At 36.6% G+C, this 17,421-nt stretch overlaps 1 gene segment (V, D, J or C); it reads right to left on the bottom strand.

The window, feature by feature from the left end:
* The window catches only part of LOC106999341 (T cell receptor delta constant-like), a 356,123-nt gene that overhangs the window by 90,411 nt on the left and 248,291 nt on the right, over nucleotides 1-17,421 (bottom strand).

Here is a 17,421-nt window from a genome sequence, read left to right as displayed (position 1 = left end):
AAGATATTTTCCCCCATGTAATTTAAAACTCTTAAAAATCTAATTTTTTAATGGTGGCATAGTATTCTACTGGGTAGATATTGCTTAATTTGCTTAACCTTTTCTCTAGTGTTGGAGAGTTAGGTTATTTCAAATTATATGAAAGTATGAAAAATATTTAATGAACATTTTGCTTATATAAAACCTGCTCAGAAGACCCCTTTAATGATAGATTTCCAATATTTGGGTCAAGAGGATGACTATTTTAAAAGCTTCTGATACCTAATGCCAAATAATCTACTGTTACACTGTATCAGTTTGCAATCATAGCAGTAATAAATGTAATTGCTCTTAATGTGCCCAATTTCATCAGCATTGGATTGTGATTGTTTAAACATAGTTGTTAACTTGATATGAATTATAGCTGTCTTCATTGCATTTTAAAATTTTCAGTGTGTTTTTTTCAAATATTCATTAGTAATTTATACATAATTTTTGTATCTGAATTTTGCTTATATATCCATCAGGCTAGTGTTGTCCTTATCCCTTTATATACACTTTTAATATATTAAGCATATTAACATTTGACTATGATACAGCTCATGTATCTTTGTAATTTTTTTTTACTAATTTGATATTGATTTTTAAATTCAAACATTTTTAGATATTCAGGAATCTTTTAACTTTATGTACTCAAACTTACATATACTATATATTCCTGAAATTTTGTTTACTGCCTTTACCCTTAGAAATTGATTTTTTATCCTGCTGCAGAGGAAGAGGACAACATTTAGATATGAAAGGAATAGCTGGTGGAAAGACTTGGTTTGGGGCTTGGATTGGAATTGATTGTATTAGTTGCTTTGGTCTCTAGGTGTCTCCTCCCCATTACCATGCTTTAGGAACCCCCTTGGTACAACAAAGAGAACCATTTATCTCAGAGTGATAAGGCTCTCACAGGACTGAGAAGGTATAGAATCTGTAGGCTGATAGTGAGAGACAGTGAATGTTTTTCTAATTAAATTAATGCATGAAGGGAAGAGACAAAATGCCTCCCACTTCTACAAGAAAAAGAATCTAAGTTCCAACTTGACTCTAGCATTGTGTGTCTAAGGAAGTCATAATTCCCAGAAGGACAGTGTCAGCACTATACAGAGGAGAGAGATGTTAAAACTGAATGCAGGTAAAATCCAATTGACACAGGGGCAATTTTTATTGAGAGGTTGGGATTCTTCATGGTGTTTTTTTAGATTTAAAGAAAAATGTACAACCCCCTCTCTCGAGCCATTTAACTTTCTATGTTCTCAGCAAGCAAATTTCTTATCAGTAATTTGACTTTTAAAGTGTCATGATAATAAGGAGGAGAAGGAGAGACTAGAAGAGCAAATACATTGGCGTTTGAGGTTAAGCCTGAATCTCATCTCAATTTAGATAGCAGAAGCTTACCTCTGATGGGCTGATCCCCTCTGGGTTTACAAGGAACATTCACCTTCTTGATCATATAGACGAGGACCGATTACTCAACCAAGATACTGCCATGAGGAGATTCCTCTAGCCATCAGCAAAGCCTACTACCACCCCAAAGCCATTTGGAAAACAAGTGTTTCTTTATTTTTTTTTTAAGTGAAGGCAAAAAATATTAATGGATTGGGGAAAGACCAAGTAGAATTCACTAATCGCAATGTAACTAATAAATGGAGTAGTCAGGAAAGGAATAGATATTAATGCCACCTTGCAAACCTTTAAAAGGAGAGGTGTAGCTAGGAAAACAAAATACAAAATAAAATATCTGCTCAGATTTTTGCAAAACAACTAATGTTGTCAGGTTTTCACCTCAAGTCATCCTTTGAGCAAACACCTTTCTGTCAATGGTGGAAAGTTATGGAGAGAACATACCAATGACCTGTGTACTCAAGTGTCAGGGGGAGAAGAGGCTGGATGGCAGGGATGTGTGTGTGCACACTTGCATGTGGATATACACACTTCTACAAGGGAATTTGTAAAATACTATTTTGGTTAAGATTGTGGACTCTGAGCCAGATATCTGAATTCAAAGTTTGATTGTAACCCTTACGGGCTTGGTGAATTTGGGCAATGTACCCAGTTCCTCTGAGGCCTGGTTTCATCATCTGTGAAATGGGAAAAATATTATTAACATCATAAGATTAATGATAAGTTTGCTTGATACAATGTATGACACATGACAAAGTGCTTAGAAAAATGCCAGTCACAAATCCCCTTTATTAGGTGGACTTTGTTATTTGCATAGGTATGTGCATGCAAATATATGAAGGTGGAGAAGAAAATCTAAAAAACAATTAAAGTTTAATTATGCAAGTAATATACTAATACATCCTTATTATAAAAACAAAAGCATTGCAATTAAAACCAAAATCTCCACTGACTATCCTCCCATCTCACAATATAATTCCCTCTTCCAGAGATACTAATAACAGGGAATTCATCAATGTACTTACAGTCCTTTTGCTGTGCAATATTCAGGATTTATACTGTACAAGTTTTTTAATCAACATAAATAGTATAATATTCTATATATTGTTCTGCAACTTGCGTTTTCGATCAATAATGCATTTTGGCGATCTTCTCCTGACATTATATACAGATTCATGTCATTATTTTTAATATATGGCATATAGATTTATTATAATATGTGATATCACTTTTTACTATATGATTATGTTATTTCCAACTTTTCATGGTCCCCAAATTGCTGCTTGTCCGTGCTTTCTTTTACAATAAGAGTAATGCCAAGACTGGGACATAGTAATTGCTAGGTCATAGAATACATTTCTTTCCAATATGAATATTTACTAACATATACTTTTATGTTGTGATAGGAAAGCTATCTCACCTATTTTCTCGCCACCAGGGTAAAATCTTATATTAATTTCCTTGTATTGTATATTGTACTCAAGATAGATAATTTTGTTAATTATCTTCTAACATTAATGTTTATTCTTTTACAAATTTCATTTCATCATAAAATTAGTATGTGTTTATTACATTGAAAATTTGGAAAATACAAAAGAGTAGAAGGAAAACAATCACCGTATTCCTATGAGCTGAGATATTCAATACTCAAAAAATGACACACTTTCCTAGGAAATTAAAACAAAAAACTATAATTTGGTAACAATTAATGTTAAAGATCAGGTTACTAGTATGCTGTTTTGAAATTAACAAGGTAATAAATTATGGTTTAAAGATACCAATATTTTATGTTATGTGAACTTCTGTTGGAAGAATTTAGGAATCAAAAAACTCATGTATTTTATATATTAGTTACAAAGTTAGTATTCCACATTTATTAACTTTTCGTCTTTTTTTGAATAGTATTCTTTTTATAGAGACAAAAAGTTATCGTTACTTGTAAGATGCTTCTGAGACCTGTGTGGAAATTATAATAGTAACAAGAATTATTTAAAAATTGGATTTGAAAGTTATTTGTGATATTTATTACACTCGGAATATGTGCATCTCTAGAATTTTCATGGGTCTTCATAATTTTACGGAGTTAAAAATCTGTTTTCGATTGAATGGTAGTCTAAAACATGTAGTTGACAGCATAAATTATGTGAAATTTAAGTAATGTGATATAAAAATTAATAGCCTGTGTATTCTGAGAAAAATAGGTAATTTTGTGATTCTCACCAAACTTAAATGAGATTTGCATAATTTCAGTTGGTGAACAAGCTAAAGGAATGGTAGATTGTTTTTACTCCTGCCACATGGTGGAGCTACTTCAGCTTTAATGGAAAGAACCCGCCATTGTTAGTATGGTATGTTCTACCTGTTGCTTTATGAGAATTTCTATAAGAGATCTGGTTATTTTATGCTATTATGTTTAATAACCACTTAAATAATTTCAAATTGTTTTATTTCTTTTTATATTAGCATTCATTAGGAGTTGGTACCAAACCTCATGCTGGGAAATGTGCATTCAGATACATAACTTTTAAGCAGATGTTAGCTATAATTCACTCCCACAGAAAAAGCCAAACTACTCCCTTGATGTGTTTTACCACTAATTTAGAAAGGAGCAGTTGCTAAATATTGTGGATAATGCAAAGAAAATAAAGAGCGGCATCAAAACAGAAATGTGCTACAAAGTTGTAGGTATTTGGGCTCTGTGAACCAGTTCCCTATGGAAAGATAAGCCTTAAATTATGCAAAATTATAAGGAGTACATACCTCTCGTAAAACGCAACTGACTCATGTTGAGGCTTATCTGAACAATTGTAAGCAAATACTGTCACAAGATTTTGATGCCCTGCTTTGCTAATACTAATAGTTACTTTAATACTAAGTGAAGGTCTAATAATGTCAGGTAATTTGGATATAAAACAGTCATTGGAAAATGGAATCATAACAAGTTAGATGCAGTAAGCATGGAGAACTCAATGAATGATTGGTAAATTCCCCATTCACATGGCTGTACTGTGTAGAGCTCATCTTTTGTACAAATCACGGAGCTACAGTTGATTAGCAATAGGTATGGAAGTAATTGTGTAGTAAAGAATGCTTCATTAAAAGTTAAAAACATTTCTTTCAGTATTGTACTATGGGTGCGTAGTAAACTGATTGGCCCGTCAAGTGAATTAATTAACAATTCAATATGAATTTGTTTCAAACAAAGGAAAACAAGGATGAAAATTATGTACAAAATGAGAAGAATCAAGTTAATAAGCAAAACCCAACACCACATACATATCTTTCATCTATTAAACTCAAAACTGGTGACTTAAATGATGAACTGGATAAAGAAAATGTGGTACATATATGCCATGAAATACTATGCAGCCATAAAAGTCACATCCTTTGCAGCAACATGGATGGAGCTGGAAGTTCTTATCCTAAGTGAATTAATGCTGGAACGGAAAACCAAATGCCATGTTATCACTTATAAGTGGGAGTTAAACATTGAGTACACATGGACACAAAGAAGGGAACAATAGACACCAGGGCCCAGTTGAGGGTGGAAGGTAGGAGGAGAGTGAAGATTGAAAAACTACCTATTGGGTGCTATGCTTATTACCTGGGTGACGAAATAATCTGTATCTTGTCAAACCCCCATGACATATACTTCACCCATTCGACAAACCTGCACATGTACCACTTAAACCTAATATAAAAGTTGGAAAGAAAAAAACCTGGTGATTTAGTTTTAGTCAAATATTATTATTACATTAAATTAAAATTATTTATTGAAGTGTAGAGGTTTTGAAGCTTTGTGAATGTTTAATTTATATTTTTAAATTGTTGGTATAAGAGCAATAAGCACATAGCATTTATAAACCATATTGCATTTCTACATGTTTAAATAGTATTATGTTAAAACTAATTTAGTTTACCCTAGGGCCTGTGGAAATTACTTGTCCTTTAAGGAGCTGTGTCTGACTCAAGTATGCTAGTGGTTCTGGGAGCTTTGAGTTCCTTTTGCAGATAGCTTTTCTCTTGTGGTCTGCCTGGAAGAGTCCCCAGAAGGGACTGTGACTGAAGTCCACATCATAGAATTTATGCTGTTATTTTTGATAATCACTTAAAATAATTTCAAACTGTTTATTTTTATATTGGCATTCATTCAGAGTCGGTGCCAAAAAGTGCATAATGAAAGATGTGCACCAAATACATAAATTTTAAATACTTGTTAGCTATAATTCTGTGTTCAGGAGGCAGATACTTGAGGAGCACTGTGTAGCTATTGCACAGAGGCAGGTAGCTGAGACTTTGAGCAGGGGAATTATGGTGAGCAAAGAGCAAAGGTGTGCCTCTTTACTGAGCTGGGTTATGAATCTTCTAATTCATTTCTCTCTTTCTTTCATCGGACAAGGTCCTGTCTGAAAGACCAGCGCCATTTGTATAAAACAGATCAGAATGAAGTTCTCTATATTTTAGAATTCAGAGGTCCTGAGCCCTTGGCTAAGTCTCCTCTTGGTATTTACCCTCATTCAGGGAGACAGTCTAATATAGAAATTGGGCCTTTTGTTCATCATCTCCTATATAGTTCTTTTTATCTCCAAAAGGACTCCTCGTAGATCTAGACTGATATCCTCATATTTGAGAGGAAAGTTCCTGTATGCCCCTCTGTCCCTCTCCAAGCATCTCGCAAATCCTAGGTCAGCTGCAGCCATAAAGATCACCAGTGAACCCCTGGAGCATCTGTACTTTTCTTTCTGCCCACATTTGCTATCTTCTGAGATTTAGAAGTTGTGCTGGATTATGCTAGCCAAGTTGCTTAAGCAGACAACTGCATTTCTCAGAATCCCCTTTCATGTATTGCTCTGTATTAGCATTGGCTAAGAGATGAAATGGGAAAAGATTTAGAACACAGAAGCAATAACCATTACTCTTAGAAAGTCACTGTAGTCAGATACAGTGATGGACAGAGGCAGAGATGCTTGGTAGGTCCCATATAGTCCTTGCTTTCCTTCACTCTGCATCCAGCGAATCTTTCTGACTCTTGGCTCTGCTGAACAACAGTGACTGCAGACCCATCGCCGACTACTTGGCTGTGGACCCACAGAAGTGGTTGCTACAGAGAGGTACCCACTTTCCATACACTTCTGCATGAACTCCCCTTCACAGTCCCACTTTAGTGGTTGAAAGTGTTTAGCTTCTTAGATTTTCCGTCAGGCCCCAACCTGTCTGGTCCATCTGTGCTACTGCATAAGATAGACAGGTTAATGACCCTTTTTCTGATCCTCTGACTCCTTCCTCCAGACCTTTCCTTCTCTAGCTTCTCCCACATTTGTAAGGTCTGATTCCACAACGAATCCACTATTCCTATATTCCATATCATTCACAGTGGTTCTGCTTCCCTGGCTGACTCTTAACTGATACAACTATTGGTCGTGGAAGTGAATCCAGAGATAGAATTTTAAGGATGGGAATTTGGTATTGATTCTCTGATTTGATGAAGCATTAGTGACTACACTGCCAATGGTAAATGGGACACAGGAGTCCCTGATATCAAGTGCTTATAAAAGACAAGGTGTTAGATTACCAGGTAGCCACTGCCATAGACCAACGTAGTGGAAATAAGGAGTTTAATGACTGGAGTTTGCAGGTTGCTTCAAAGTGTCACAGAGAACATGGAGAAAAAGAAATAAACTCAGGTTATTGAATATTCAGTTAAAGATGCAGGCAAGGAACTGAAAAGTCTTTGTGACTACTCTGAAAGAAACTCTTATCTCTCATAGCTGCAAGATCTGATATTTCAGAAAACCAAGCCCAAAGACTAATCCTGTAGCTAGCTTAGATTACAACATCAGTTCAATTCACGGTCTTACAGTTAAAATTACGGCTTTGATTGGGATATAGTTGAGGCCCTGAAAATTGAGATGGCAACATGTGGGCAGATTCTTTGCAAGCTGAGAAACTTGAAAGCCCTGTCTCCTTTCCCAGCAGAAGCAGCCTTTCCCTCTGAGGAGTTTAGTACTCCCTTGATTGAAAAGCCCGTAAGGACGTACTCTGTGGAAAAATGCTGAGACCCCTCAAGACTCACCCCCAACATCTTTCATTGTTTGTATCCCTATAGCTAGACTCAACTCCTGGCAGGCCTTGACAGGGCAGGAACAAAATGATGAGGTACCATGCCTGCCAAAAAGACTGCAGGATTTTTCTAATTTATATTTACATTCCAAAAGTGTAGACTGTAATTTTTCCTTCTTTCCTTCCCCGAAAAGACCTAAAGCCATTTGCCAAGGTCATAGTGCATTTGGGAAGGGTAAATAACCAGACTTTTGGGGGATTTCTGGACATTGGCTCTGAAAAGTTACCAGTCCTTGGAGACACAATATGCCACTATTCCTATTTACCAGAGTAGGGGTTTATTGAAGCTTAAGGATTAATGGTATTTTTGGCTCAGGTCCATCTCACATTGCATCCGGTTAGCTCTGAACTTACCCCATGGTTATTTCCCAAGTTCTAGAATGCTTAACTGAAGGAGGCACACTCAGGAAAGGCAGAATAACCATATTGATTATCGGATCTGAGCAGTGAGGATAAGCAGAAGGCGTTAGAACTGCCTTTGTATTCCAAACTGGCAAATTCACAGCAGCACTGCATTCTGTAGAGACTTGTAGAGATTAGTGCCTCTATAAAAGATTTAAAAGATGCAGGGCTGGTGATTTTCACCACACCTCCATTCAACTCAACTATTTGGCCTGTGCAGAAGACAGATGGATCTTGAAGAATGACAAAGGATTATTGTAAACTTAATCAGGTGGTGAGTACAATCACAGCTGCTGTTCCAGATGTGGTTTCATTGCTATAGTAAATCAATATATGTGACATCTATTATGTGAATACTGATATGGGAAGTCATTTTTTCCTCTATATACATGTTAGTAGAGACTATCAGAAGCATTTTTCTTTCATCTGGAAGGGCTAGCAATGAACCCTCCTTGTTTCACCTCAGGGTTATATCAACTCTCCAATCCTGGCCTATTCTATTCCACAGGAAATTGATTGCCTCTTCATTTCACAACACATCACATGGATCCTCTACACTGGTGGACCAGGAAATCACAACTACTTTAGACACCTTGGTAAGACACACAGAGGCAAGAGGTTGTGAAATGAATCCCAGAAAAATTTAGAAGTTTCCTTCAGGAAATTTCTTGGGGTTTCATGGTCTGGGGAAAGTTGAGATATCTCTTTCAAGGCGAAGGTCAATTGCTACATCTGGTCCCTCCTACCATAAAGAAAGAGTCCCGATTCCTGGTGTGCCTCATTGGATTTTAGAGGCAACATATCTTATATGGTCTAAACCTATTTGCTGAGTGAGTAATCTGAAAGGCTTCCCGTTTTGAAGAAGGCCTGGAGAAAGACAAGCCTTTGTGAGAGGGTGGCAAGCTTCCCTGCCACTTGGGTCATATGACACATCTGATTCAGTGGTGCTTAAAGTGCCTATCAAGCTTTTGGCAGGGCTCTTAGGTAAATTCCAGAGCAGACTTTTAGAATCTGGGAGCAAAGCCATGCCATGCTCTGCAGATAACTATTTTTTTTCTTTTTCTTTTTCTTTTCTTTTCTTTTCTTTCTTTTTTTTTTGAGAAACAGTTCTTGGCTCTTTGCTGGGTCCTGGTATTTGACCGTGGACCATTAAGTTATCATGTGACCAGAAATGCCCCCTATGAAGTGAATATTGCTTAACCCACCACCACGTTCTATTGGTTATAATCAAGTCACAGAGCCAGTCCAGATCAAGGGGAAGGAATTATGCAAAATTCCGAATACTGAGAGACGTAGTTCATTGAAAGACCATCTTTGGAAACCAGCAGCTATCACAGTTGCCTTGGATATTTTCTGAACAGACAGATTCTTACATTAAAAACTGTTCTCTTTGCCAATAAATATTTATGGAGAATCCACAGTATGTGCAGAACCTGAACATAAGCAGAAGAAACAGGGAAAGCATTGCACCTTCCTCAAAGTTTGTGCATTCTACCATGAAATATTCACATTAACACTGAAGCTAAGAGTAGGCTGGAAATCCCAGAAGTGAGAATTAATGTACTGGTACTGATGGTCAATGTGTGTATTATAGCTCTCTGTGGTGAAATAAATAGATTGATAATGGGCTTCTGTATATAGTTGTATCAACAATAAAATGACGGAATGCTTTCTAGCTCAAGATTTTTACAACCCAATGATCTTTAATCTGGTAACTCATTCCTCTTAAGACTCATTCCTCATAAGACCTACTTACCTCAAAGAATTGTTTATGAGGATACATTAAAATAAGTATCAGAATGGACCTTGTAAACTATAAACAATGATACAAATGTAAGAGACAGTTATTGCATTTTCAAAAATAACTCATAATAGGCATGATGTAAATATTTGTTGAATAAATGAATGAGAAAATAAAATACATTCTTGAGACAAATTTAATATATTGTTACCTGAACTATTGTTGTTTTTCAAATTATTATATTATTATTCAGCCCCATTATACTTGCCAATTCTTGGAGTTTGTGTCTTAATCCCTTTTTTTGTCCCATATTCAAGGCTTGGGAAGAAAAATAAGCAGATGGAAGGAAAATTAAAGTTAGAGAGACAGTGTCATATTTAGGTGATAAATAACATCATTTACTTATTTATACATGTATCAGATCTTTATTCATTTGTTGAATAATTCGGACAAAGTCCTGAGCTTTTTGATACTTAAGATTCTTTTATAAAAAATGACTTTTATTTTATTTTAGTTCAATAGTTTTTGGGGAACAGGAGGCTTTTTGGTTACATGGATACACTCTTTAGGGTGATTTCTGAGATTTTGGTGCACCTGTTCTCCCCCGAGTCTCCAGAGTCCATTATATTATTTTTATGCCTTTGTGTCCTCATAGCTTAAATCCCACTTGTATAGATGAGAACATACAATATTTGGTTTTCCATTCCTGAGTTAATTCACTTAGAATAATGGTCTCCAGCTTCATCCAGGTTGCTGTGAATGCCATTATTTCATTCTTTTTTATGGCTGAGTAGTATTCCATGATATATGTGTGTATACATTTTCTTTATCCATTCACTGGTTGATGGGCATTTAGGCTGGTCCCATATTTTTACAATTGTGAATTGTGCTGCTATAAAAATGTGTGTGCAAGTGTATTTTTTGTATAATGACTGCTTTTCCTCTGGGTAGATACTGAGGAGTGGCCTTGCTGGATCAAATGGTAGATCTACTTTTAGTTCTTTGAGGAATATCCACACTGTTTTCCATAGTAGTTTCCATTCCCACCAACAGTGTAAAATTGTTCCCTTTCACCACATCCATGCCAAAATCTTTGATTTTTGGATTTTTTTTTAATGGCCATTTTTGTAGGAGGAGTAAGGTGGTACACATTGTGGTTTTGATTTGCATTTCTCTGATAATTAGTTACATTGAGCAATTTTTTTCATATGTTCGTTGGCCATTTGTATATCTTCTTTTGAGAATTGTCCATTCATGTCCTTAGCCCACTTTTGGTTGGGATTATTTGTTTTTTCTTGCTGATTTGTTTGAGTTCCCTGTAGATTTTGGATATTAGTCCTTTGTCAGATGCATAGTTTGTAAATATTTTCTCCCACTCTGTGGGTTGTCTGTTTACTCTGCTGATTATTTCTTTTGCTGTGCAGAAGTTTTTAGTTTAATTAGGTCCCAGTTGATGCTTATATTCTGGTGGATAGACAGACAAGAAACACACAGACAAATGTATAACATACTGTTTGCTAATGGTGGATGCCATGAAAAAAATAAGACAGGGTAAAAGGTAAGAGGAATCGGTTGGGCAGGCACTATATATATACATATATATATATACACACACACACACACACACACGCACATATATATACACACACACAGACACATACACACACACACATATACATATACATATATTTTAATTAATTTATTTTTAAATTATACTTTAAGTTCTTGGATACACGTGCAGAACATGCAGGTTTGTTACATAGGTATAGATGTGCCATGGTGGTTTGCTGCACCCATCAACCCGTCACCTACATTAGTTATTTCTCCTAATGCTATCCTTCCCCTAGCCCACCCACCCCTGGACAGGCCCTGGTGTGTGGCCTGGATGTTCCCCTCCCTGTGTCCATGTGTTCTCCTTGTTCGACTCCCACTTGTGAGTGAGAATATGCAGTGTTTGGTTTTCTGTTTTTGTGATAGTTTGCTGAGAATGATGGTTTCCAGCTTCATCCGTGTCCCTGCAAAGGATATGAACTCATCCTTTTTTATGGCTGTGCAGTATTCCATGGTGTATATGTGCTAAATTTCCTTTATCCAGTCTATCATTGATGTACATTTGGGTTGGTTCCAAGTCTTTGCTATTGTGAATAGTGCCACAATAAACATATGCGTGCATGTGTCTTTATAGTAGAATGATTTATAATCCTTTGGGTGTATACCCAGTAATGGAATTGCTCGGCCAAATGGTATTTCTAGTTCTAGATCCTTGAGGAATCACCACACTGTCTTCCACAATGGTTGAACTAATTTACACTCCCACCAACAGTGTAAAAGTGTTCCTATTTCTCCACATCCTCTCCAACATATATTGTTTCCTGACTCTTTAATGATTGCCATCCTAACTTGTGGGAGATGATATCTCTTTGTGGCTTTGATTTGCATTTCTCTAATGACCAGTGATGAGGAGCTTTTTTTCATATGTTTGTTGGCTGCATAAATGTCTTATTTTGAAAAGTGTCCATTCATATCCTTCATCCACTTTTTGATGGGGTTGTTTGTTTTTTTCTTATGAATTTGTTTAAGTTATTTGTAGATTCTGGATATTAGCCCTTTGTCAGATAGATAGATAGATTGCAAAAATTTTCTCCATTCTGTAGGTTGCTTGTTCACTCTGATGATAGTTTCTTTTGCTGTGCAGAAGCTCTTTAGCTTAATTAGATCCCATTTGTCAATTTTGGTTTTTGTTGCCATTGCTTTTGGTGTTTTAGTCATGAAGTCTTTGCCCATGCCTATGTCCTGAATGGTATTGCCCAGGTTTTCTTCTAGGGTTTTACGGTTTTAGGTTGTACGTTTAAGTCTTTAATCCATCTTGAGTTAATTTTTGTGTAAATTGTAAGGAAGCAGTCCCATTTCAGTTTTCTGCATATGGCTAGCCAGTTTTCCCAATACCGTTTATTAAATAGGGAATCCTTTCCTCATTGCTTGTTTTTGTCAGGTTTGTCAAAGATGGTTGTAGATGTGTAGTGTTATTTCTGAAGCCTCTCTTCTGTGCCAGTAGTCGATATATCTGTTTTTGTACGAGTATCATGCTGTTTTGGTAATTTTGGCCTTTTAGTGTAGTTTGAAGTCAGGCAGCGTGATTCCTCCAGCTTTGTTTTTTTGCTTAGGATTGTCTTGGCTATATGGGCTCTTTTTTGGTTCCATATGAAATTTAAAATAGTTTTTTCTAATTCTGTGAAGAAAGTCAATGGTAGCTTGATGGGAATAGCATTGAATCTATAAATTACTTTGGGCAGTATGGTCATTTTTATGATATTGATTCTTCCTAGCCATGAGCATGGAATGTTTTTCCATTTGTTTGTGTCCTCTCTAATTTCCTTGAGCAGTGGTTTGTAGTTCACCTTGAAGAGGTACTTCACATCCCTTGTAAGTTGTATTCCTAGGTATTTTATTCTCTTTCTAGCAGTTGTGAATGGGAGTTCACTCATGATTTGGCTCTCTGTTTGTCTATTATTGGTGTATAGGAATACTTGTGATTTTTGCACATTGAATTTGTATCCTGAGACTTTGCTGAAGTTGCTTATCAGCTTAAGGAGTTTTTGAGCTGAGATGATGGGGTTTCCTAAATATACAGTCATGTCCTCTGCAAGCAGAGACAATTTGACTTACTCTTTTCCTGTTTGAATACCCTTTATTTCTTTCTCTTGCCTGATTGAGAACTTCCAATACTGTGTTGAATAGGAGTGGTGAGAGAGGGCATCCTTTTCTTGCCAGGCACTATATTATATAGGATTGAAGGAAAGACCTGTCTGATGAGGTGACATTTGAGCAGTGACTGACTGGTTTGTTGTAGGGAACCATCTGGAGTAAGGCCATTCAAGAACAAAGACCCAGAGGTGAAGCCTGGTTGGTATTCAAGGAACATCTAGACTATTCTAGGGTAACAGTGACCACAATAGAGTGGAAAAGATAAAGAAAGATAGGAAATATTCAGTAAACTTGAACGTTTTCTGTCTGTCACGTTCCGCGTGATGCTGAGGATACCAAGGTAAATGAGATTCAATCTCTGTCCTTAGGGAACAGAGTATCATACAGAAAGCTGGTATTATAATATAATGGGAAAATTGCTATGCTGGAGGTATGTACAAAGTTCAACGGGAGCCAGAGAGGAGACAGCCTAATTTGCCTGGAAGATCAAGGGAGGTATCAGAGAGGAATATCTAGGAACCATGAAGAGGAGTTGGTGATGAGGTTGGACACTTCAAGCACAGGGAAGGACACATGCAAGAATGAAAGGAAGAGAGGTGATAACCTGTGACATTTCCAGAGTTTCATAGTTTGGTATTTCTAGAGTGTCAATGCTGATGAGAAGTGTTCCAGGAGATGAGTTTGGATTGGTAGCTAAGGGCACATCCTATGTGGGCTTGTGTACTGTCAAGCCTGAAGAATTTTGATAAGTGAAGTAAAGTAACTAAATTTCCTTTTTACAAAGTAATGAGTCAACTGGTTAAATGGTGGCATCATTAACAAAGAGAAGAATTACAGAGGTAGAAGGGTCTGGAGGAGGGGAGGCACACAGTTGATGGATTTTAGGCACACAGTTTAGGTTGCCCAATGGCCATCTGACCAAAAGACAGTTGGATGTAGAGATGTAGAGCAAATTCAAAGTTAAAGGCATAGCCATTAGTATATAGGTGTTAGTTGCAATTACGGTGTGGGCAGAGAAGTCAACTAAGGTTAGAGCCAGAAAAATAGCAACATTTAAAGCAGAAGGGGAGGAGAATTAATACAAATCACCATAGTATCACTGACCACATTGTGATGTAATATTCTATTCATGAGCCTAACTTCCAAAATGGACTGTGAACCCCATGAAGGAAATAATTATAGCTCATCTTTTTTTTGTGTTTACTTTCCTAGCAACTATCCCAATGCTTTGCATGAGACACTTAATATATATGTGTTTAAATGAATAAATAATTAGGACTGTATGACTTTACATTGCTGCTTAGTACTTCTGTTAGTGTGACATTTCACAGCAGTAGTTCGTTGTGTATTTGTACTTTTATTACTTTTTAAATTACACAAGGAACACATATTTATTCAAGAAAAATTAGAAAAAAGAAAAGCTAAAAATTACACGTTACTACTAGGAAAAGCTATTGTTAACATTCTCATCTCTATCCTTTTAAACAGCTGCTATCAGTATAAATACAATATGAATCACATATAAAATTTAACAATGTTTAGTGACTACATTAAAAGAAACCATAAAGAAATATATAAAATTATTTTCACTTAACCCAATATACCTAAAATATTATCATTTCAATATACAGTCAGCCTGAGTACCATAGTAAGATTCTGTCTCTACAAAATATGGAGACCCTGATGGCTGTCCATGTGACCTCCATGGTCCCTCTGTACCTAGATAGGCAAGACTCACTGGCTTGGTGGTGCCTGAGTGGGGGAAATGTTCTCACTCTCAAAACACTGACAGGGTTGAGATGCCCTGGTTCATGGACCAGCATGAAAGTGGGGTGTGCCTCTCTCCACAGGGCTGGTCTGGGAAGGGAGTGGCCACTCTGCCAGCATGACCTCTATCTGAGGGAACCCCACAGCCCAGAACACCTAACAAAAGAAACTTGGGCATGACCCCAGTGATTGGAGGGGGCTCCTCCAAGGTCCACGAATGAACCTGCTCAGGGTGTCGTCTCTCTGCCTGACCCCATTCACTGTTGAGAACAAGGTGAAATACAAAAGAGTTGCATGGCTAAATAAAAGCTTGTCTGTTGGTCATCACTCCTAAACACCATTTACTGGGTCGCAGTTCAAATTACAACTGGCAAAATATTTTGCCAGTGTACAGTGCCTGTGAAACCTAAGACAAGAATTCAGCTACAAATGAAGATCCTGTACAGAGCCTTGGCCCTCTGAAAGTACCCAAAAATGAAGCCAACAGACTATACTCAACTTAAAGAAACACTAGCCCTCTCAGATGAGAAAGAATCAGCATAAGAACTCTGGCAATTCAAAAAGTCAGGGTGTCTCCTACCTCCAAATGAGCACACTAGCCCCCACCCAGCATTGGTTCTTAACCAGACTGAAATGACTGAAGTGATAGGCGTAGAATTTAGAACCTGGATGGTGAGAAGCTCATTGAAATCCAGGAAAAATTTGAAATGCAATCCAGGAAACCCAAAGAATCTGGTAAAATGATCTAAGAGCTGAAAGACAAAATAGCCATTTTAAGAAAGAACTAAACTGAACTCCTGTAATTGAAAAATTTACTACAAGAATTTTCAAATACAATCAGAAGCATTAACAGCAGAATAGACCAAAGTGAGTAGAGAATCTCAGAGTTTGAAGACCAGTTCTTTAAATCAATTCAGTCAGAAAAAAATAAAGAAAAAAGAATGTTAAAAAAAGAACAAAACCTCTGAGAGCTATGTAAAGAGATCAAGTCTACAATTTATTGGCATTCCTGAGAGAGAAAAAGAGAGAGAGTAAGCAACTTGGAAAACATATTTGAGGACATAACCTTGAAAATTTCCCCAATATTGTTAGAGAGGTTGACATACAAATTCAAGAAATACAGAGAACCCAGCAAAATACTATACAAGATGATCATCCCCAAGGCACATAGTCATCAGATTCACCAAGGTCAATGCAAAAGAAAAAATATTATAGACAACTAGAGAGAAAGGTCAGATCACTTATAACAGGAACCCCACTACCCTATCAGCAGACATTTCAGCAGAAAGTTTACAAGCCAAAAGAAATTGGTGGCCTGTTTTCAGCATCCTCAAAGCAAATAAATTCCAACCAAGAATTTCAAATCTCACCAAACTAAGCTTCATAAGTGAAGGAGAAATAAAATCCTTATCACAGAAGCAAACTCTAAGGGAATTTGTTACCATCAGACCAACCTTATGAGAAGTCCTTAAGAGAGTGCTAAACATGGAAATGAGAGATCAATACCTGCTGTGACAAAAACATACCAAGAACATAGCTCACAGACAATATAAAGGAATTACACAATCAGGTTTACAAAACAACCAATTATCAACCCAGTGACAGGATTAAAATCTCACATATCAATACTAATTCAGTATGTAAAATGGTCTAAATGCCCCACTTAATAGACACAGAGTGACAAGCTAGATAAAAACACAATACTCAATTTTCTGGTGTCTTCAAGAGACCAAGCTCGTGTGTAACTACACTCACATGCTCAAAGAAAAGGGATAGAGAAAAATCTACCACACAAATGGAGAACAGAAAAGAGCAGGAATCACTATTCTTATATCAGATAAAACAGAGTTTAAACCAAAAACAATCAGGAAAGACAAGGGCATTACATAATGATAAAAGGTTCAATTAAACAAGAATACTTAACTATCCTAAATATACATATATATATATGCACTCAACATTGGAGCACCCACATTCATAAAACAAGTTCTTCTTGATCTATGAAAAGATTTAGACAGTTACACACTAATAGTGGGGTATTTTAACACCCTACTTACACCACTAGATGGATCATCAAGGCAGAAAACTAATAAAGAAATTCTGGATTTAAACATGACACTCAACCAACTGGACCTAATAGACATCTACAGAACGCTCCACCTAACAACCGCAGAATAGACATTCTTCTCATCCACACAGGTAAATATTCTAAGATCGACCACGTGCTTGGTTGCAAAGCAAGTCTCAATAAATTT

Source organism: Macaca mulatta, chromosome 7 (genome assembly GCF_049350105.2).
Source record: "Macaca mulatta isolate MMU2019108-1 chromosome 7, T2T-MMU8v2.0, whole genome shotgun sequence".
Lineage (NCBI taxonomy): Eukaryota > Metazoa > Chordata > Mammalia > Primates > Cercopithecidae > Macaca > Macaca mulatta.
Note: the sequence above shows the minus strand (reverse complement) of the source record. Positions and strands in the feature narration are given on the sequence as shown.